The 23,589-nt window shown below is 42.6% G+C and overlaps 1 protein-coding gene across 3 annotated transcripts in view; it reads right to left on the reverse strand.

Moving 5' to 3' along the window:
* The window catches only part of SLC14A2 (solute carrier family 14 member 2), a 469,281-nt gene that overhangs the window by 133,359 nt on the left and 312,333 nt on the right, over positions 1-23,589 (reverse strand). For all 3 annotated transcript variants that reach the window (XM_038543386.1, XM_038543384.1, XM_038543385.1), the window contains one exon: positions 20,594-20,680. The gene's annotated coding sequence lies outside the window, so the exon portion shown is untranslated. The remainder of the gene's footprint in view (positions 1-20,593; positions 20,681-23,589) is intronic.

The raw sequence follows: 23,589 nt of genomic DNA on the forward strand, positions 1-23,589 counted from the left end.
CTTTTCAAAGAGATTTCAAGGCCATTGGCTACATTGGAAGCTCCACAATACCCCAGCCCCATCTACAGTCCCCAGGTGAGGGCCAAGGATCCTTCATCCTTGCATTTTGCCTCAGATAGACCTGAAAGCAATGATTTGGAGGATGCTGGCATTGCTACCCATGAAATCAACTCAGAGGTCATCTCTGACCCCCAAATATCTTTACATTTTGGGATTCCATTGACATTTTCACACGTTTGTGTCTGGTTTCCATAATCAGATTGTAAACTCCTTGAGGACAGGTGTTTTTGTGTGAGTATGATGCCTTGAAACTGAGACCCCTTAATAAAGTCTTGTTGAATTACTGGGCCCATATCTTCAGACAGCTTTCCCCGGTCCATTTGAATAGATGCTGGAAAGTTTGAGGGGACTCACTAAATCGACACTGGTTATTTGTAGAGGAACACTTTGTAGATGGCTAGGCACCCATGAGTGGATTGGCAAGGAAAGAAATGATAAAGGCCCTGCCTTTGAGGAACTTAGGACTCTCTTCCAAAAGCTGAGAGAGAGAGAGGAGAGTCACCCTGAGAATGCAGATGAAGACCAGTCTGTCAACAGTCAACAAAGGAAGACTCAGGAGGTCAGCCCCTGCTGGGAACAGATCTACCCAAATCAATCTTCCAGAGAGCTGTGATGCCTCTGCTGCTGATGTTGGATGATGGTATTTCTGAAAAATGTCCCAGTGTTTCTTACCTTTGAGAAAAGCAGAGGACAGTGAAATCTATTTCAAGCTTGTATTTTAGGTTCAGGGTTATACTTGGAAGGCCCTAGTTTGTGCAGGGATATTTGTCCCCATGCCAGATGGCCCCAGATGGCCATGTTTTTATAACTGATTATGCTTCTTGCCTTTTCTTACTATTCCTATTTATTCCTGTTGTATGTATGTTTCTGCTTCTTTATTTTACACATACTCAAATGAGGGAGAGCTAAAGGAAGCTCCCACCATTCCTGTCAACTAGCCAACTTTTATTCATTTTTCAGGTAGCTTAAAAGGCACTGCTTCTGGGAAGATTTCCAAGCTCCCCAAACTGAGGTAGGGATCAGCCTGAGGTACCCCTCTGTGTATGTTCTTGACTAAAATATCCACCACCTTGAACGTAGTTACATGCTCAATGATCTGCCTCCGCCATCTGATTGCAAGCTGAGGGCAGAGGCTGTGCTCACCACTGACTCTTCTATGCTTGGGCCATGCTGGCTGTACAGTGAGTATTCAATATCTATTTGTTTAATGCACAGATGTGGGAAAGTCTGATTTTTCCCAGGGGGCAAAGCACATCCCTTGGTGCTGGGATGCTGGCAGTGAAGAAGATATTAGCAAAGGCTGACTTTTGGGTGGGTGGTGATGTGGCCCTCCCATGGTCTTCCTTGCTCTACCCTGGCCCATTTCCTCACTGTCACCCACTCATCCAACCTCTGCTTGTTCCCTCCCCCTGGCCCTTGCCTCTGATCCCCTCCCTGTTCCTGTCCTTCACCAATCTGTGCTTGAGCTTAGAGACTGACTCCTTTGTGGGCCTTTCACTGACTCTGCTGCTGCACTTGAACTTCTCTGATCCATGATGGCTTTTTTAGTCTGCTTTTCATAGTAGGCATTTGGGCTTATAATGTCACCATCCTATGTTGTTATAATCTCTTTCTTTTGCACAAAACATTTAATACTAGAGCTGTAAGGGGTCCTAGACATATTGTTTTGTCCACCTCCTTCAATGTACAGGCCTGGATATGTGTCCTCTCTAAGGGGACACAGCAGACCAGGTCCCTAGTTTCAAGTCTAGGGTAGATTCCAACTCTCATTTTTAGAATTTTGTCCATGTCACCCTAGCCTCAGGCTACTTTACCACATTACTACCAATTTGGTGCCTTAAAACAATAGAAGTTTATTCTTTCACAGTTCTGGAAGCTACAAGTTCAAAATCAAGGTGTTGGCAGGGTCATGCTTGCTCTGAAGGCTCCTGGAGAGGATTTTTTTTCTTGCCACTTCCAGCATCTGGTGGCTTCTGGCATTCCTTGCCTTGTGGCTGCATCATTCCAATCTGTCCTCCTCTCTGTCATTTACTTTTCTGTCTCCTCCATCATTGGATTTAGGACCCACCCTCATCCAGATGATTCCATCTCAGGATCCTTACCTTAATGTTATCTACAAAGACCTTCATCCCCCAAAGTTCACATTCTGAGGTTCTGGGGGGGACATCTTGGGAGGGGGCACCAGTCAACCCACTATAGCTCTAAATACAGCAAAAACACAGTATGTGCCTATTGCTGACTGGCAGAAGCACCGCCGAGGGTGTGATCGGGTCAGCAAGCAACTATGGGGGGGCTCTTTGGAGGTGCCTGGGGCTTTGACAAACAGAAGAGAGGGTTTTCTGAGTGAAAGGCAGGGTCTCAGAGGCTGGTGGGAACGGGCCTTGAAGGTGACGTGAGGCTGGCGGCACCAGCTAGTGTGTGAGTCAAAGCAGGGGAGGGACACTCACTGGGATGATGGTGGGAGAGGGACCCCCATAGTCTCAGGCTGTGAGGCCAGGGGTGGAAAGAGGGAGGCAGGTGTCCCCCAAATATCTACTTTCCCAGGAAGGTGATTTTCTGTTCTCATCTTGGTCCTCCCCACCCCCAGTTCATCTGAGAGAACCCCAGCAGAGAGCAGACTGGGGTGAATGCAGGTGGCCCCGTCTTCACATGTCCCAGTCTGCTACTTGAGAAGAAAATGAGAGAGGCGGCAATGTTAGGCTGTGTGTCCCGCCTCCTGTGAAACACGTAGGCGGGTCTGTACACAAACATCGGCTCATACAAATAAACCAAACCTGGCCAAAAATAACAGAAAAGGCAACAGATGCTTCCAATTAAAATGTCAGCGTCTCCCGAGAAGCCGCGTTCTCACGTGGTGTGGGTGCTCCGGGGCCGAGGACTATGGGGAGGGACCGCATATGGAAATCTGTGTGCATTATACCATGTCCCAGATGCCACGGAAGACACTGGCCTGACCTTGCAATTAACACTGTGGCTGTCTCTGGGGTGTGGACGTGGATGCAGGGAAAAATCAGGAAGTTGTGAAACAGAGCGACTGTTCCTACCACGTCCCTTCGACAGTGAGGAGCCCGGGAGCATTCTCAGGGAATACTACCCTGTGGGCTTCCTCACACCTTCATCTCCTTTCCTCCTTGCCTTCATTTCCTTGTATTCTTCAACATTATCATAAAAGGAAAATCAATGCACAGGAGCACCAGGCAGTCAGTGGGGAAAGGCTGTCGAATGGGGGATAGTCAATACCCCTTGTTCCTTACTGGTGAGGGTTGGGGGACACTGAGGGATGCTGGTGTACGGAAGCAGCACACCAAACCACAGCCTCCCTGACCTGCTGGTCTCCTAAACCCTTCATAAAATGGTTCCTTTCCAATTGGGTTTGCTCTATACTGGTGGTAGATCCTCATTCTCCTCTCCTCTTGGGTGGCTTTATTCTGTTTTTCTTCAGGATTCCCCAAACTCTTTTTCTAGCCCTAGTTGGGTGCTAAGGAAAGTAGCAAAAGAGGCAAGGAAACAAAATGGTAGAGGAGCAGAAGGGAAACCAACATTGCTCTTTCCAAAATTTCACCATCTCCTCAGACCAACAGGGAATGTGTATTTGAAATGGTGCCTTTTTCTAATAAATGAATCTCCTTCTTCTGATTATTTTTATTATCACTCTTATCATAAAATCCACATTTTATAGCTGACGATCCAACTAGAGTAATGTCCACAGACAGGAAGAACGATGGGGGAAATTAATGAACTGAATCCACATTTGTGTTTCTATTGGGAAAGATGATAATTTGTTGGTTTTAATAAGTTCCTGGATTGAGTTGCTACCATAGGCCCAGTGCTGCTAGGCCTGGGTACCCACTAGGTAATACAAGATGTGAAATTTAAATATTTTTATGTGAACTCAAACACATTTTCATTTCTTAATGGTCACTATTATTAGCCAGATAAGAGAAGACCTGTCTGCATAAAACAAACAAATAATTAGTTTTGACAACAGAAGCTTAAACAGGACGTTAATTAGCAGCCATAGAGATGGGGGGGGGGGGGGTCCTGGATGGGAACAATTACACAGACAAATCCACAGTATGGCTACAATGTGCCAGGGTCCCATCCCTCACCATATGGCTGCAGTCTGGCGAATGGCTCGTTGGCAATTCATTACCATAGCGCTTGGAACTCAGGAGCGAATGGTTTATGATTAGCCAATTCATTATGCTATCTTTGGTACCTCAAGGGGGCCCTGAGGGCTTGCCTCCCCCATTGTGTTATTTTAAGGACATATGACAGGGAAGGAACAGCCCTCCCTTCCCCAGCTGCCTCAAAGTACTGTTTGCTGGAAAGTTTTCTGGAATCGAGATAGAATCTTTCAAAAGAAAATAAACAAGCAAAAAAAAATCCCCATAGTCATGAACTGTAGCCACAGCTGGAACCATTAGAACATTCCAGGAGATGAAAACAAAGATTTCCTTCTCCTTCTCTTCCATCCTACTGAGGACATACCAGCCGGCCTTATAGTCTAACTATGTAAGAGTGTGATCAGAGGGAGATAGAAACTAAAGACTCTCAGACCAGTATACGCAAAGTCATGATTCTTGAAGGGGCTCTATTACCAACTAACTTTGGGTTAAGTCAGCATGACCCTTGGTCCTTAGCTTCAAAACTTGCAAAATGAACACAATCCCTTCTGTCTCATCCACTACCCCATGGGGTGGGAAGCTTCGTGAGAGAAGCCTCTTTGATGGGGGAAATTACTCTGAATCCAACAGGCTGATTACAATGCAGCAGAGAGCATGAGAGCCATCAGAGAGATTTATCTGCAAATCATTAGCACAGGTGGGCAAAGAAGAAAGGGCACAACCTCTCTCATTGGATCTACTACAGATGGGGTCCGTCCACCTCTGTTATTGAGCATTTTAGCTACAGTTGCCAAGTAGGAGGGTAACAAGGTTTTGCAGAAGGGAAAAAAAGTGGAGGCAAGGTGAGGCCCGAGGACTGAATAAAAGGAATGCATCTCGCAGAGCACCTGAAAAAGTAGCAGGAATACCTGAAAAGTCAGAAAAACATTAAGATAGGAGAGTTATAGTGATGAACAACCCAAAATGGAACGGAGAATGGAAAAAGGACACATAGAAAACAGACATTGAGTTAGTTACACTAATGTGCTTTGCTAAGCATGTGGCTGGGCAGAGAGGAGGCCCTTTCATTGAGTGCAGAGCACAGGGAGGTTCCATTTGGGTTAATGTGCATAACACGGAGCCACCCTCTGTAGAGCTTGTTTTGTGAAATCCACAGCAGCCTGTTCCCCCATCCTTTACAACCAGCCTCTAAGTAATACTTCCAAGGCTGAGACAAGGGTCCCAATTTAGTGAGAACATACACAATGCTATCACGTGTCACAAACACTATCAGGCCCCTGCATCATAAATCTGACCTAAAAGAAGCATGCTTGCTACAATCAACAGTAATTACACATTTAATTAGCTCTAACATCGTTTCCTTCTTAGAATTCCAAGGGACTCTGGGGAAGACTTTCCATGGCCCGAGTCCCTGGTAAGAGCTGTCCAGGGAACTTTAAAATGATGCATCCTTCTTGTGACAAATGCCCCTATAGCAAGCACTAGAGGCATTAGAAAAGGGAAAGATTTTATTGGCCATTCTTTAAAAAAAGTAAAAACAAAAACCAACACAGGTCCTTCTCAGGATCTTGTGGTTTTCAGGAAGCTCTGCTCAGGAAATCCAGAGACCCAGGTCTGAGTTCTGGGCATGACACTGATTCAGGGTGCAGTCTTGAATGTGTCAGCCTCTTTAGGCCTTGGACCTCTTGTCTACAAAGTGGCTGTAAGGTATACTGTATGACACTGGTTAGATGATCTCAGAGAAAATGTTTCTTGGAGCATAATCCTATAGACCCAAATGGTTGCAGGGATCCTTTGTTTTAGGGAAGCTGAAGCATGGATTTGGGTACTTTTTAGCTCTATCACTCTGGCATCCCACCATTCAATACTCTTGCCATATTTATGATCTATGGGGGTTCCCAGTGATGCTTGTAAACTATACAAGCCCTAGATATGGGACTGTTCCTATGAGAATGGGATGTATCTGGATGTGAGCACAACCAAACACCTATGACGTGCCAGATGCTCTGCCAGGCCTGGGGTACGAGGATGAGAAGGCACAGACCCTGTCCTGGAGTAGCTAACAATATGGCCGGGGGAGTTAGACCCATAAACAGATCACTTCAGTACAAGATAGTACGTGAAACAATAGACTATCAGCTTTTCCCTAGGGCGTACTCCACTGGAAGCAGAGTTTGTTAAAGGCACATTACTACTGTCCTATCCCTGCCTTGTGAACCTGAATCTGCGAGGGGAACTTGGGAATCTGTTTAGTAAGCACTCTAGGTCCTTCTGCCTAATGAAAAGTTCATTATGGGACAAGTTAGCTGTGGGAACTCACAGGAGGATGGCACAGTATCCTGCCTTTATGGACCACTTATTTGAGCTCTGTACTCTTCTAGGTTCTACAGGAAGTCCAATAACATGTAAGATAAAAAGTCCATATCCTCTGGGATCTGACAGCCTATACTTTTCTCTAGAGCCATAAAACCAGGACACCGTATCCAGAGATTAGAGGGGAAAGGCAGAGTTAGAGCTCATCTCTCATGATATTTTTGCTCTAGCCAGCTGTAATGACCTCCCAGCTTCCTGCCCCATGACTTTCCTCTTCCTGGGTCAGAAAATATTGACTTAACCACAGGAACACTTAGCTCTGCCCAAGGCTCTGAGACCCATTCGATCCTAGGAAGGTTTTAAGCAGGATGTGTGGGGCCCCTTGTCACTGGTAGTGCTGCTCTGATCTAGTAACTCATTATCAGACCTTGGTTGCATTCTAGGCTCCTGCTTTATTCATATCCAGTATCCCAGGACCTCTACAGTCTTTGCTCTTTTGTGTCTATGCAGGGATGTGGCCTTTAGCTGCAACCCTGTGAGTGGAGGCAATGTCACCCTCTCTATCTCTGAAGACAAGGTACTGTCACAAATATCACTGCATTTGAATTATACAACTCACACTGGAAAGGAGAGATAATGTTTTGTTTATTTTATAGATAGTTAGGTTTACAAGGTAGTAGATGTCTAGTAGATGTCTGAGACTGGGGTCTTCTTACTCAACTATAGTCTGTGTCTATTACATAATAATCAAAGGTCCTTTATCAAGGGGAATGTCTTAGGACACAACTGGAGAGTCTCTTTTTCTGGGTGTGTCCAGTACTTGGAAAGACCTCTGACACCTCTGGTGAGCCAGTGTGTTGGAGTGCAAATAGCCTGGCATCTAGAGTCCCACTGTTTCTTCTCTGTGTGATCTTGGGCAACTTTTAGCCATTTTGGCCCTCAGGTTCTTTGCTGGGAAAAGGGGACAATAAACCCATATGTGAGAGTATTGTTGACTGGATTGAATGAAATACGTAGATAATATCCTTGGCTCAATAAACGCTGGCTTCCCTTCCATTTCCTTATTCTGCTTCCCCTCCCAGGGAGCCCAAGACACTTTGTTTCTCCTCACTTCTGGAATGAAGGGCCAGTTTTGTACCTCCCAGATCCTAGAGATTGTTGAGACATGCTTCTTGCTATGTATATGACTCTGACAGCAGCCTGGCTTGTCCTCACCAGGTAATAGTTAGTGCTCCCTCCCCATAGCACCATGGAAATCCTGTATCTTTCTGAAACCAGAGAAAACTTGGTGGAGCCACCTTAAGCTTGATGGTTTGTCTGCAAACCCTGCCCCCTCCAACACTCTGAGCCTCAGCTGGGCACAGTGGAGGACAGAAGAAAGGACTGGGACCAAGGAAGGCACATTAATTCCAGCTGCTGTGCTCTTTTTTGGAGAGCTGGAAACTTGTGCACACCTACCAGAGGCTATGCATCCAGGTAGAGCCAGGATTTCAGGTCAGAAAGTATTTTATTTTATGAAAAAAATTGTTTTTTTAGAAAGTATTTTCTAAAAAAAAAAAGCGACCCAGTATACCAAAGAGCACATGCTTGCTCCTAGGGTGGGGTTCAAATGTAGGCCAAGTGGCTAGGAGGAGTGATTATTTCTACAATGGATAATCTTTATCACACACTATATTCTTTCTCTCCATGCACCCTTTATAAAAATAATAAGTAGCCAATTATTATCAATTTATTTGCTGCTTCTTATAATTACATTATCCATGATTAACTCACTGGAGTCTAATTCGACTCCAGACTTGTTTCATAGGAACTCTCCATCATTGGGCACGGTGGGACTCTTGTGAACACAGCCTCACTCTGCTGGGCTCACGGAACTCAATTAATGCACATGGAGAGGAGACAAAGAAGAGGATGAGAAATGGCAGGCGCCTCAGCCTTGCTGAGCTGCAAAGTCCCTCCACATTTGTTATTTCATTTGATAGACATACTGGCTCTATGAGGTAGCTAGAAGAGCTGTTATCTTCAGTTTACAAACTGAGAAATGGACCCAGGTCATATCATAACATGGTGCCTAACACAGGATTAAAGCCCGTGTCGACACCCTGCTAGTGTACCCTGGAAGGATATTGACAGGTGATTTTCATGGTAATCATTTCCATACTGCTTTGAACTCTGCAAAATGTTTTCAAATTCCCCATCTCATTTGACCTTTACCACAAATCCTGGGCAGCAGAGAAGAAATTATAATACCTATTTTTATAGAGGTAACTTTGGTTTAGAGAGGTGACTTGTTTAAGTCTTTAAGGTATGAAAACTGGGATGAGAATGGTGGGCTCCTGCCTTCTGATAAAGCGTGTGACTTCATTACAGGACCCCTGAAGCCAAGAACTTACTAGAAACATGTGATTTAAAAGCAACATGGAGGGGTGCCTAGGTGGCCCAGTGGGTTAAACATCTGATTCTTGGTTTTGGCTCAGGTCATGATCTCAGAGTCGTGAAATAGAGCCCTGCATCAAGCACTGCATCAGGCTCCACACTATAAGGAGTCTGCTTGTTTCTCTCCCTTCCCCTCTGCCCCTCCCCTTTTGTCCCTCCTCCGGTTCCTGCTTGCTTTCTCTCTCTAAAACAAACAAACAAACAAAATCTTTAAGAAAACAAATAAAAAATTTAAAGCAACATGGAACAGCCACATGACATTATAATTACATTTTGTACAAAAGGTTTGTCTCTGGAGAGAGGCCCTTCATTTAGGAAGTCCATGAGCTTCTCCTGAAATATTGTTTGTGTGTGTGTGCCTATCTGTATGCATGTATATGTATACACAAACCATATTTTAAGGAGATTTTTTAAAAACGTCCCTCAGATTTTTGAAAGAGTGTGTTACCCCCAAACATCCAGTCAGTTGAATCATTCTGGTGTCTTTTCCATCAAAGGACTAAGGTGATAGTTTATAGGGGGTCTTGGGACCGAGAGGAGGTGAGAAGGTATTGGAGGAGACCAGGGGAACAGGGTCATGTAGGCCAAAGGAGGGGATTATTTTAAGATGTTGGGTCCAGGCAATGGTTACACGGTGACAAATGCTGCTGAGACCAGGGGCGTGGACAGACTGGTGTATCTAGCCATTAGAGAAGTTCTGTGGAATTGTGGGACCAGAAAGCAGACTGTGAGGTGTTAAAGAAGGTGGAGATGTGGCAGGCATGACAGTGAACAAAGAAGTACTTCTTTAAAATCTGGCAATTAAGAAAAGTAGAGAGACTGGGTGCTAGTGTGGGGGGAAAGTGGGGCTGAGGAAAGTTCTCTCTCTCTCTCTCTCTCTCCCCCTTAAAAAAGGGATATGATGTGTTTGTGGGGGAAGAAGAATCTAATTGAAAGGGAGAGACCAGGTAAGAATGTAGGAGCCTAATTAGGAGACAGGAGGAGATGAATCCTGAGCTGAGATGGAGGGTTCACTTTAGAATAGATGTGAGACTCTCCTGAAGCCGCCACGGTGGTGGTAAGGAGAGGTGAAGATGCAGAGAAAGTGTGAGCTTCACGCACGTTTCCTGCCAATTTCATCTACAGCACTACTTATGGCACTTACAGCAAGCAGCGCGCCACGCCATCCAGCCAGGCTGTTCCTGTCACCTCCAGGCACAAGGCCTTCTGGCTCTGGGTGGCTGGCAGCTTCTCACTGCCCTTCCTGCTCTGAGTCTATTTCCCAGCATCTGACACTGACCCTGTTCAAGGGCTTCCAGAGCTGCTCCCTGGGGCCTCTCCTCAAGCCCCTAGCAAATAGAATTCTCCTGGGGTGATTTCAGTAGTAAAATACAGAAATGTATTTAGGTGATGGTTTTCTTCGTTGTTGATTTGATTGCTAAACCTTTTAGAAAATTTGTGCTACACACTACAATATATCACCAGATAGCTATAAAATAGATGATATACTTGGCAGTTTCTGCATAAAGCTTTTTCGCTGGGCCTTGGACAAAAATGGACTCTCATATTATTTCTGAGGTACAATCAGAGTCTTCTTATTATTTTACTTTTAGTGCCTTTAATTAATCTATGAAAAGCACTCAGACTGGTGCTTGAAACAGAGGGTGAGTGTTGGCTAATGCTGTCATTATTATTGCTGTTATGAGCTGCATGACCTGGGACAATTCAATTCTGACTTGAGGTAGCAGTGTCTTCACTTATGAAATAAGGGCAAGATATTCTCTTTTCAGAGTGTGTTCTGAAGACTTTGGGCTCCACCCACTGTGCACCACCATTTTATTCATCTTACCACTTCCTTGGGTTTTCTACTTTTTTCACTTGACGAAAGGGTTCATAAATAAATAAATAAATAAATAAATAAATAAATAAATAAATAAATAAATACAAACAAAAAACTGTGAATCACCGGCCCAGAGAGTCAAAGGGGGCCTGACTGTCTAAGTGAAAGATGCTGTTGACAATGGACGTGGAGATGAAGTGGTCTCATTGGGGACGGCCATAAGCCAAGGGAAGGCTCCCTGGAAGAAGTGAGTTGGAAAGTTAGAATCCAGGTGTTTCTAGCAGTTGATAGGCCTGGAAAAGAAACTGCACTTCCTAAAGGGTGGGGAGTATGGAGTGTAAGTGCAGAAGCACAGCTGTGGGGGGACGAAAAGGTGAGCAGCCCAACTCAGACCTGTCCCTGGGTGGTAGAAGCCAAGTGGGCAGACAAGGGCTTCAGGTATAATGATCCCAAGTAGAAGTCTGATCAAAGTGTGAAGTGATGAACAGCAAAGAAAACATTTCCTAGCTTCCTTTGACATTAGGGATGGCCAACAAAATGTCCATGTAAGTTAAAGGACTTCCAGGAAAGAACTGATGGAAGGCTATATGACAGCTCATGGGAACCATTTTCTCCTTCCTCCTTCTTCTTGCTTCCGACCTGGATGGCTTTCAGCTATGGGGCCATCTCAGATCATGAAGTGACCTTGGAGATGGAACACGTGTAACTAGGGATGGCAGAGCAGAAAGATGGAAAGAACCTGAGTCCTGGAGACATTGTGCAGACACATGTTAGGTGCGGACTGCCAACCTCTGAATTCTTTTATGTTGACAGAGAGGCTGTCCTATTGTATTTAAGCCATTGTCATTCCTGGGCCCTATTCCTAGCCACAGAATGTTCTCGATGCCGTGGCAGAGCTGGGGCTGGCAGGGCCTCTGTATGCCTTGACTATTTTGCTTGGCAGTGCTTCTTGTGTGACCCTGCTGCTCCCGTGTGTGGAACTGTCTCGGTGTGTGTGCATGAGTAGAAATCCAAAGCCAAAATAATCTTCAAAGCTGTCAGCTCTGTTTCCTGCAGATTCATGCTCCCCACTGCCTTCTCATTTCCACCAGAGGAAAGAGAGGCTGCTGGTGAATAACTTCTTTCCTGAATTGTTTACTATGTCAAACACTCAATAGCCACAGTACAGAATGTTATAATGGTCACATCACTGAATTTGTTTTAGTTTATTTTTTAATTAATGAAATGACACATAGGTTCAGTTGAAGTGTCTTTGTACTGTTTTTGAGCCTATCATCCTCCTCCTTCTTCTGAGAAACCATTCTCCTGGACTGCATGGATCTCTCTGTGTTTTTATGCACTTACCACACCTATGCTTGAATCCATAAGTAATAGACAATATTGTTTTGTATGCTTTAAACATGTATGTAAATGGTACATTGATATGATTTGATTTTTTTGTTCAACTTGGAGTTTCCCAAATCATCTATTTTGATAATGAGTTAGGGAGCCTCACTGCTATGAAATATACATGGCTTTTCCATTGACCTGTCTTCTCCTTTTTTAAAATTTTATTTATTCATGAGAGACACACAAAGAGAGGCAGAGACACAGGCAGAGGGAGACGCAGGCTCCCTGCAGGGAGCCCGATGTGGGACTCAAACTGAGGACCCTGGGATCACAACCTGAGCCAAAGGCAGATGCTCAACCACTGAGCCACCCAGGCATCCCTTCATTGACCCGCTGATGAGCATTTAGATTGTTTCCAAATTTTCAATTTTGGAAAGCATTGCAATAATAAACATCCTTTTTTATAAGTCATATTATGCATCGGAATGAGTTTTGCTAGGGTATGTATCTAGACATAGAAGTAGTTGTCATAGAGACATATACCTTCACTTTTACAAGATATTTCCAAATTGCTCTCTAAAGGGGTTAAAACAACATGCTCCCTCCAGAATGACAGTGCCTATTTCCCACAAAAACTCAGCACTGTTGAACTATCTAATTCTGACAACTAAATAGGTGTGAAATGGTATCTGTTCACTGTACTTGGCATTTCCTTGATTATTAATGAGGTAGGGCATCTTTCCATGTTTTTATAGCCCATTTTGATTTCTATTTTTATATTTTGCATGTTTTTCTAGTGGGCTGTTTGTCTTTTACCTATTGCAGCATTTTCCTCACATATTTTAGATATTAATCCTTTGCTGGTCAAATGCATTGCAACTGCCTCCTTCAAATCTCTCACTCATCCTTTGGCTTTGTTCATGGTGTCTTTGGTCTTATACAAATCTTAAATTTTAATGTGATCCAATATATCTTTTTATTTTGTGGGGTTTTTTTTTTGTATCTTAAGAAATCTTTTCCTGATTTGATATAAAAATATTTTCCTGAATTTTCTTCAAATAGTTTAAAAGTTGTTGTTTGAACTTTTAGCCTCAAATCCACCTGCAGTTTATTTACAATATTTTGTCATTTTGCATATGAAATAAAGCTCTAATGTTAATTTTGCAATATGGGGAGCCAATTGTTGTGACACTAATTTCAAAAGTCCATACTTTACCTATTTATTTGTAATCAACTACTGTCATATAACAAGTTTCCTAAATGCGTGGGTCTCTTTCTGAACTTTCTAGTTATTCCATTAGTCTCTGTGTCCCTACACCTTGATCACATTGCTTTATCATGTGTTTTGATGCCTGTGATGTAGCCCCGCTTTTTTACATCCTTTCCCCAAACTCTTGGCTGTTGTTGGTTTTACTTTCATGTGAATTTTTAAGTTTATTTTTTCCAGTCTTACTGACATATTATCAACCTACATCAGTGTGTAAGTTTAAGGTATAGAGCATAATGGTTTGACTTCCGTTTTGTATAATGTGAAATGTATATGGATACTGATGAATCTTTTAATGAAATGTTTCCTTCCTACTTCTCTCAGCAGGTGCTTCCCCCCATCCCATCCCCATCGCAAGGATCTGGGTTCCAGTTCCAATGTTGCCACTGGATGGCCAACTGTTCTTGGGCCAGTGGTCTAACCTCTCTGGGCTGTAGCTTTCTCATCTGTCAGATGTGCTCTGCCTACCTCACAGGACTGCTGAGTGGAACAAATGAGGTAAGGGTGTACAAAATGCTTTGAAGAGTTGAAAACACTGAGGGAAAGGCAAAAGGAGCCAAAAACAGGGATGCCTGGTTGGCTCAGTCGGTTGAACCTCTCTGACTCTTGATTTTGGTGCAGGTCATGATCTCAGAGTCCTGGGATAGAGCTCATGCTCAGTGGAGAGTCTGCTTTTCTCCCTCTGCCCCTATCCCTCTCTCTCTGAAATAAGTAAATAAATCTTAAAAAAAAAAAAAAAAAAAAAAAAAAAGGAATCAAATACAGTGATCTCAGAACTGGCCTGAGACAAAAGGTGAAAGTCAGACAATTTTTTCCTCAGTTCTCTGCCTTCTCTACCTTCCTGACTCTCCTTCCTCCTAAACTTGCAGGGTTGTGAGACACAGAACTCTTTCACTGGTGTAGACTTATGATAATGTGGTAGAAGCAACTTGTATTTGAAAGGCCCAGGTCCAATTTCAGACTCTAACCTGTGACTTAAGGTAAGTCACTCAACTCTCTGAATCAGTTCATTCATCTTTACTAGGAGCATAGTAATTCCCTCCCCCAAGTAGTATCGTCAAATTGAAAAGAAACAATGGACATGAGAGAGCTTGGTAAAACGTGAGGCCTTTCAGGAAACAGAAGTTTTTGTTAGTGTTCTTGCTGATAGTTACACGTGACAAAGGACTTACAGGGAAGTAACAGTGCTTACTATGTAGAAGTGCTTTGCTCTCACCCCTTGAATTAAGGCATGTAGAAGAAAACAAAACCACTTTGTCTATAAATATGGTTAGACTCCATACAGTATCTATACAATCTTCTAGAACATGCAGGTAGCCCCTGTCTTAAATATCGTTCTCTTCAGACTTTGCAGTCTGGATGTGCAGAGAAGTGGAGGTTGTTGAGATTCCATGAGGTTTGTCTGGACAAACAAGCAGAGCTCACTCTGGCACCGATATTGGGTTCAGTCAGCACTGACCAGAGACAGTGAGAGTCTTGGGGGTTCGAGGGTAGGGACAAATCAGTCTTTGTACCCTCCTCACAGACACTATTTGGTTAAAACGAACATTAAGGTTAGCCCTGATATTCTGTGAAAGAACATGAGGCAATGCCCTCACATCTTTCTAGCCTTTGCTACTCAGATGACTGGAACATCCTGTGCTCCTGTGCTGAAATCCGACTTGGGCTGGTGCCAAATGACATCCATAGGCCAAATGACATGAGACTGTAGTGCACCTGCTCAATCTCATACAGAACACCACTTTCCTTGGTAATTTGGCTCTTGCCTTTTCCTCAGTTCTATAGAAACAGGACTTCTTACCTGTTCCCTAATTACTCCCATGGCTCATGCTGGATTGTAATGTTTTGACCAGTCTCTGCTGCAAGTTGTTGGAATCTTCCTAAACCAGTATCAGCATTACCATCCCTACCTGTAGCCTCTGGCAATGTCCACTCCTCTGCTATGGGTTGGATGTGAATTTGGATCTTAGTCCCCAGAACTCACAATCTGTCTGTTTTTTCCTTTGGGGTCGACACTATTTCTGACCCAGAGTCATTCTCCTCTCCTCATGTGACTCTTGCCTGTTCTTGCTCCCATGTCCGTGCAATGTCAAGAATCTGACTCTCCTTCCAGACCCTGTTCTGTCTCATGAACCTCTCTGCAAAATCTGTCAGGCATCATTCAAAACAGACCATAGCTGACTTCATTATTATTACTTTTTTTCAAATGTGGGCATGAAATGTCGGCACAAGGGCAGCCCGGGTGGCTCAGCAGTTTAGAGCTGCCTTCAGCCCAGGGCCTGATCCTGGAGACCTGGGATCGAGTCCCACGTCCGCCTCCCCACATGGAGCTTGCTTCTCCCTCCGCCTGTGTCTCTGCCTCTCTCTCTCTCTCTCTCTCTCTCTCTCTGTGTCTCTCATGAATAAATAAATAAAACCTTAAAAAAATGTCGGCACAAGCTCTCTACTAGAAGCTGTGATTGTCTTCTTAGAGCTTCCTTTACAAATGAAGGACAAATTCCCCTAGATACTGAGAACTGTCCTCTCAGAAGAAAGTGGACTTGCCCAAGGTCACAACCCCTTCTTGGGGCAGCCCACACCCTGTGACTGCTTAATGTGGTCAAAGCAATAAGAGGGAAAAGAGTTTAAAGATCAGACCCTCATGACAACTCTGAAGGGCCATTCCATTCTAGGGATTACCATGGGGTGAATTGAAGCTTTAGGATTGCCCAGCTCCTCCCTCCACCCATTCCTGTCTCCTGTAGGACTTGATCCTGAGCACTCTTACTTCCAACAACTTTCCATGTAGAGTAGGATTCCTGGAGACCCTAGCCTACAATAGGTGTCCACAGTTATTTTTTGTGGAAAAAATTTTAACTCATTAACTCAACCATTTTAACTCACCATCTTGTTTCTCTGTAAATTCATTCTCCCTCTGGTGGGCAGAATAATGCCCTTCCCTGCCCAAAGATGTCCCCCAGAACCTATGAACATATTATCTTTTGCTAAAAGGGACTCAGCAGATGTAAATAAGGTTACCGATCTCAGGATAGGGGGATTACCCTGGATCATTCAAGTGAACTCAGTCTAATCACATGAGTCCTTAAAAGCAGAGAATCCTTCCTGGCTATGGTCAGAGATGTGATTACATAAAAAAGCATCAGAGACATGTAACATTTCTGGCTTTGAAGATGGAAGAAGGGGCCACAAGCCAAGGATGCAGGCTGTTTTGGAAGCTGGACAGGACAAAGAAGTGGATTCTCCTCAGAGTTTCCAGAAAAGAACAACACCTTGATCAACACCTTGATCTTAGCCCAGTGACACCATGCGAGGCCTCTGATCTGTAAGAATGGAATGGTGAGAATATAAATTTGTGTTGCTTTAGGCCACTAAATATGTGGTAATTTGTTACAACAAAGATAGGAAAGTAATATGCTCCCCTCAGGGATCAACTTAATGTTGTGCATTTGCATGACCTTGGATGTGCACTTCAGCTGTGTAAGCCTTCTTTCTCTTATCTATAAAATGGTTATTTTGGGCCATAGGCTTGCATAGCCCCTTCTAATTTGATATTTTATGGCCCTAACTGGCTAGATTCCCTAGTTTGCAACATTTACTATTTTTTTCCTTCTAATGAGGCAGTTGTTTACTTGTCTTTTTGATAATGACACTAAGGCAAGCCTACCTAAGATGCTATAGGAACAACAGAAAGGCCATGTGCCAGGGTGATGAGTGAGATAGCCCTTCTCTTTGTTTGACTTTACCAGTCTGTCTTTATGTTGATTACTAAATTTCCTATTCCGGTAACTTCTCGTGACCATAGGAAAAGTGCTTCTCTGCAGGTGAACAATTTGTAAACCAAAGTCTGATGACTAATAGACTTTGTCATTTTTCTCTCTACTACTAGGCCTTCAAATACAATTAAACATTTTTTTTTGTTATGCTGAAAATAATTCATTAAAAGTTGTAGGTACCAAGCTTAGAGGTAGGATCAAAGGTGTCAGTGTTTTGGTTGCTGGTGAAAGTTAGAATTTCTTTAGGAACATCCACCATTTTTAGGATTAAAAAAATATGCCCTTAGCCTGGTTTTTGTTAGGAATAAGTATAATGAAGTGGCACTGTAATTAAAATACTGATAAACCCACTAGACATAGCTATTGTGAATAAAAACCCAGATACTAAAATGGGATAAAAATAGAGCCTCATTTGGCCCCTTCACCCTCCTAGTGGGAAACCAATACAGTTGCCACTTCATTAACTGCTCTGCATTAAGAAAAGCTGAGCTGACCACAAAATAATAATGGCAATAGCACAGTGATAATGATGACTCTTGGTATATTTATTTAGCACATTATGCTTTTCAAAGCACTTTCTGTTTACTTGTTTGAGTCCCCAGGTCTCAGTATTTCCAGAAGAAAGTTGAGGAGGTGGCAAGGAGGGCATCATCCACCTGATTTAACAGATGAGGAAATCATAATGGACGGTGTCTAAATAACCTTCCTGTGACAGCAGGTCTAGGTCTGGGGGCTGCGCTCTACAGGAAGATCCATGTGTGCAACAGCTCAACTGCCGGTGGCAGTTGGAGTCACCCAATTCAGGACCAAACACTGTCTCTAGAGACCTTATTCTGCTAACCTAAGGCTACTGGTGATAGTTCTTTTTGTTTTTTTCCTCTTTCTCAATTGAAAGAATAAAGTCACTAAAGAATTAGTCATTAACATTATCTGGGAAAAGTCCTAAGGATTGAAAGGAAGAGAGAAAAAATTTATGAAACCTAGTAGCAGATTCCAATTTATCACTCACTTCACTAGGTTTGGTGATGCTGGCCAGTGATACATGTATGTGAGCTAAAGAGGAGGAAAAGTGCCCCCTTTCCCACCTTTCTGGGATTCTGCTCATGTTCCTTGGAACAGTTTCCAAGAGCCCCGTGTATTATGGCTTCTATAAAATGATACCACCAACACTGTCACTACTTGCCTTTCCGTCCACCCCGTGACCCAGGTCCAATTAGTCTGACTAATATGGAAGGAGAAAGGACAACTTGAGGCCAGGGGCATAGAAAGAATCAGTCCTCAATGGCATCCCCAAGTCATCTGAACAATGAGGGGGTGAGACGAGGTCTCCTCAATGATGCCATATTTTCCAACACATTCCTATTTTACATCTGGTGCAGTAGTATCATTTAACTTGGGTTTGAGAGCCAAGTGGTGACTCTGGCTGGGCTATACAGTGACCTTGGTCACTTAGCCTCCATGAGGCTCAATTCTCTCACCTATGGAATGGGTGTAATAGTGAGTCTCCTTTCCAGTTTATAAGGTTGTCATGAGACTTAAATATCCAAATATAAGCACTGTTGAGAAGAGATGTCGCATTGACGGTAGTGCTAATCATTGTAATTGTAGCTTAATAGTAACAAGGATATTATTATAATCAGCGATTGTGGTAGTGCTGGAAAGGCACTTTGGAGATTATTCATCACATGTGGATACTTGCTTCTCCAGAAGCCCCTGGTGTTGAGACAGTGTGTACCATGCCCTTTCTCAAATTATTTCCTTGTGGCTTTATAACAATCCTAAGAAATGGAACTTGTTACTGTCATTTGACACAATAAGAAGCTAAGACTGAGAGAGAGAAAGAGAGACAGACAGGCAGGGAGACAGGCAGACAAAAGTGGTTTTAGAGCTGGTATCATGAGAACCCAGTGGGTTCTGCAAACTACCAGCATTGGCAGGCATACTTAGCACCTTTAGAACCTTGTTTGAGGGATCCCTGGGTGGCGCAGTGGTTTAGCGCCTGCCTTTGGCCCAGGGCGCGATCCTGGAGACCCGGGATCGAATCCCACGTCAGGCTCCCGGTGCATGGAGCCTGCTTCTCCCTCTGCCTGTGTCTCTGCCTCTCTCTCTCTCTCTCTGTGACTATCATAAATAAATAAAAATTTAAAAAAAAATTTAAAAAAAAAAAAAAAAAAAAAAAAGAACCTTGTTTGACACCAGGGACTTGTTGCCTTAATCACGAGAAGAATGTATGGTTGGTATTAGAAGTTCCTTCATAAAGAGAAGAATGGTCCATTATTCAAAATTATTGATGAGTCAACTGATCCCTGCTCTGTGATGGACGAATGAATGCCCACTAAGAATTTTCTTAATAGGACCTTTCTAACACTATGATTTTTCCTGATAGAGCCCATGATGTGTGTTCTCCTACCACAGAGTAGATTTGTTAGGAAGTGACTGCCAATCAGGGACTAACTCAAGGCCTTTTTTTTTAAAAAAATCAAGGTGAGGCCCATGTGACTGGCAGTCATTCATGAAATGGAATGTGTGTCAATCACAGGTCAAGGTTGGTAGGAGCCATCTTCACGGTCTTCTTCCCTGTCAACCAGGTAGATGTAGAAAATCCAGCATAAACCTCAAAGGTCCTAGAAGATGGTGAAGCCACAAGATAGAAAACACCTGGGTTTCTGAATCATCACTTTGACAAACACTCATCTGGGCCTTATATAAAGGAAAAATGATCTATTATGTTAAACCACCAAGATTTGAGTGTGATGTTATGCCAGCTCTTGTACTGTATATCCAATAAGAAGATACCCACCAGTATTTCAAACCTGGTCCTAATTCCTTGCCATTTAAAAAAACCACTGCCTTCCTTCTCTATGGATACCAATTCACCCAACCTAAGCAGATTTCTCTGTGCTCAGTATAGGTATAGAAAAACTGGACAGCTTGTCAAGCAACCAATAAATCTATGTTTGGAAAAACAATAGTTTTCATCAGTAAATGACCTTAAGATAACATTTACATTGATGGAGAAGTCATTTCAACCTAGAACCAGTGGCATCCCAACTCAGGCCCTTCTGGTGGTGTGTGGCCTGGAAACCAATGAAGTGTGGGGATTAGTAATGATTTTATCTTCTCACCCATCCCCTTTCCTTTCACAAACTTGCAAATATGTTCAGCAGTGTCAGATCTGGTTTACCTATGTTTGACATAAAAATAGAACCTATCATGTTGGAATTTTGCAGAGAAGATAGACATCCTGTGATTATGCCAACTCATGAAAGCAACCATGATTGAGCCAGGAAGATACTGGTTCAAGGGGAAAAAGATCATCATGGGACCCAGCTCTTTCAGGTAGTTACAGTGTGGTCCCAGTGACCTTAGAGGTCACTAAAATTTTTTTTTTAGTTTTCCATGGTAGCATTATTGGTGGTAACGGTTGTTTGAGAAGACATAAATATAGAAAATTCTAGAACATACTCACAATTTACTTGACAGTGGTTTCAATGGGGTCTACAAAGAATTTCGTGAACTTCTACTTAGGTGCCTTCAAGTAGTGAGCAAGAACGTCCTGTAAAGATGGACAGTAGTACAGGTCAGAAACAAGAAGTTTAGAGGATTTAGAATGCTTTGTGTTTAAATTAAATAATATGTGCTCTTTTTAAAATTGTAAGCAATATATGTTCATTTTAGAAAAAATAAAAAATACATATTAGGAAATGAGACACAAAACTCATCTGTCATCCCACCATTCAGATATAATCACTAGTTAACCCACAGGACACTTACAGACTGTTTCATGAGTATTTAATATATATGCATATATTTTTTTTTCTGTTGTTTTTCGCTTATAGAACTGAGATCATACTGCATATGCTGTTTGGTGACCTGCTTTTGTTTCATTGAGTAAGATTTTATGAATATTTTTTTTGCCAATATTTTTTAATACATGTTAATTGTGTGGTATCTAGTAGCTTCTAAGATGGCTCCCGGTGATCCCTGCTCTCTTGCATCTTTGTCATCGTGTAATGAACTCCCCTGGAGTGTAGGTGGGACCTCTGATTTACTTCTAACCAACAGAATATGGCAAATGTGATGGGATATCAGTTCAAGATTAGGTTACAAAATTACTCTGACTGCTGTCTTGTTCACCTTCTCCTGCTCTCTGGCTTGTTTATTGTGATGAAACCAACTGCTATGTTGTAAACTGCCCCACAGAAAGGAGGGCTGTGGAACTGAGGGAGACCTCCAATCAGCAGGCTTAGAGGACCTGAATCCTGCCAATGCCCACTTGAATGAACTTGAAAGTGGATCCTTTCCTTGAGATGGTTCAAACACCTTGACTTATGAGAGTCCTGAGTCAGAGGACCCAGATCAGCCATTGCCCACAGGCTCTTGACACTGCAAGATAATGTGTTTGTTATTTTAAGCTGCTAAGTTTTGGGGTAATGTAGCCATAGATAACTAATACAAACCACATAGTTTTTAATAGTTGTTTAGTATTCCAGCAAAAGATTTATTCAATCTCTTACTGCTGTACATAGGTTATTTTACTTATTTTGCTACTATAAACAGGGCAGTAATGAATGTCATTGTAGCTATATCTTGGCACACATCCTTCATTCTTTGCTAAGGATAAATTCATTGAAGTGGACTAGCTGGATTTCAAAGGGTTTTCCTCTTTTAGGGCTTTTGAGATGGTATTCCTCAATTGCTTTCTGGTAGAATTATACCCATTTACACCCTTGCGGGCTGGAGTCTGGAGTGGCTGCTGGCCCACACCGAAGGACTTAAAGTTCTAACGCATATTTTTGGTTAATGTCAACCACTCTCTCTTGAGCTGTGTCTCTATGCAAACCAGTTAGAAACAAAACTAAATCCAAAAACCCAAGAATGAAGACTAAGGTTGAATCTTCAAAAGTACTAGATAATTTGATGTTAAATAGTTTATTGAGATTCTGTTGTTTTGAAGTCAGTGAGATGAATTCAACCACCCTTAAATTGTTTTTATTATTTTTCAGTGAGCACTGATCTTCTGAAAATATGATGATGCTCAAATCTCCAAGAACTTTGAAAGGGAAAACAAGAGCACTGGTTGAAGTTAAAATAATAATGAGCTATTCTGAAGATCTTAGTTTATTTCAGTTACACAAAGGATTGTCAACAAATTCAACTTTCTAAATTAGCTGGATGAATTTTATATTCTATACATTTGTATTTATATAGATAGAGATAGTTATAGTTTATTTTTGAGGGGGGAAGAATTTTGTATACATAGATATCGCCACCATTTCCAAATTGCAACTTCACTGTTGGGGAAGAATAAATATTTTAATGAATGCTATATATTTTAACAGGCTCTGAACCCTGTGGTTGGTTTAAGCTAAGGGTGCAATTTCAGGCATCTAAATAAGTAAATAAATGAGGAAGAAAATCCATGTTAATTGCAGTAATTTGCAGTACTTTCAAATTCTTAATTAAGAAATAAAATAGGATTCATTATCCATGCCCACTGTAGATGGCATACATAGATCACCATTATGACCAGACACAGGACCTGAAGTTATTGCCATAAATGAAATACCAGAGAGAAATCACTGGTGCATTATTGGTCAAAGTGTGCAGACACAAAGAGGGAGAAAAAAGGGCACACAGAATGCCTGTTCTCCACAAATGCCCTTCTTTCTGACCTGGGGAGTGTATTATCCCCAAATATCTCCCCTAAGCCTGGAGTCCTGCCCCTCCTTCCTAATCTCTGGGATAGGTTTCTTCCCTTTAGCCTCACATAAAATTTCTCTGAGTTTGCCTGGACACCCTTCAGTGTCAACTTTTTCCCAATCACCTGCCCCAGGTCATTTGTGTGCTGAGACTTCAAGTCCCTGTGTCATTCTTCTGGTGTCATTCTTTTGGTGCATCCTAATATTCTTCTACAAAGGTGAGAAAAAGAGAAAGACTTTTCTTTTTTAAAAAATATTTTATTTATTTATTCATGATAGACACTGAGAGAGAGGCAGAGACACAGGCAGAGGGAGAAGCAGGCTCCATGAAGGGAGCCTGATGTGGGACTCGATCCCATGACTTGGGGATCATGCCCTGAGCTAAAGGCAGATGCTCAACCACTGAGCCACCAAAGCATACCAAGAGAAAGACTTTTCTTATAACCAGAGACATTCTGACTCATGCTGCCTTTTGAAAATCAGGCATTTAATTAAACTAGGGAGAGCATATAATCTGTCAAAAAAAACCACTTTTGACTGGGACAAATGCTTAATTTTATAGGTTATCAGACATAAGCTAGAACTGTCCCTGACAAAGCAGAGTGCCCCTAATGGAAGCTCATCAAGGCCCCAAAGGCAGGGGTAGGGTTTGGGCAGACACAGGTTTTCAGGCAGTTAAGTGAGAGTTCTACTTTGGTTATGTGGGCTGCAGGGGTAATATCAATGGACATCTGGAAGGAAGAGCATTGATGCACCTAGTTGT

This window comes from Canis lupus, chromosome 7, assembly GCF_011100685.1.
Source record: "Canis lupus familiaris isolate Mischka breed German Shepherd chromosome 7, alternate assembly UU_Cfam_GSD_1.0, whole genome shotgun sequence".
NCBI lineage: Eukaryota > Metazoa > Chordata > Mammalia > Carnivora > Canidae > Canis > Canis lupus.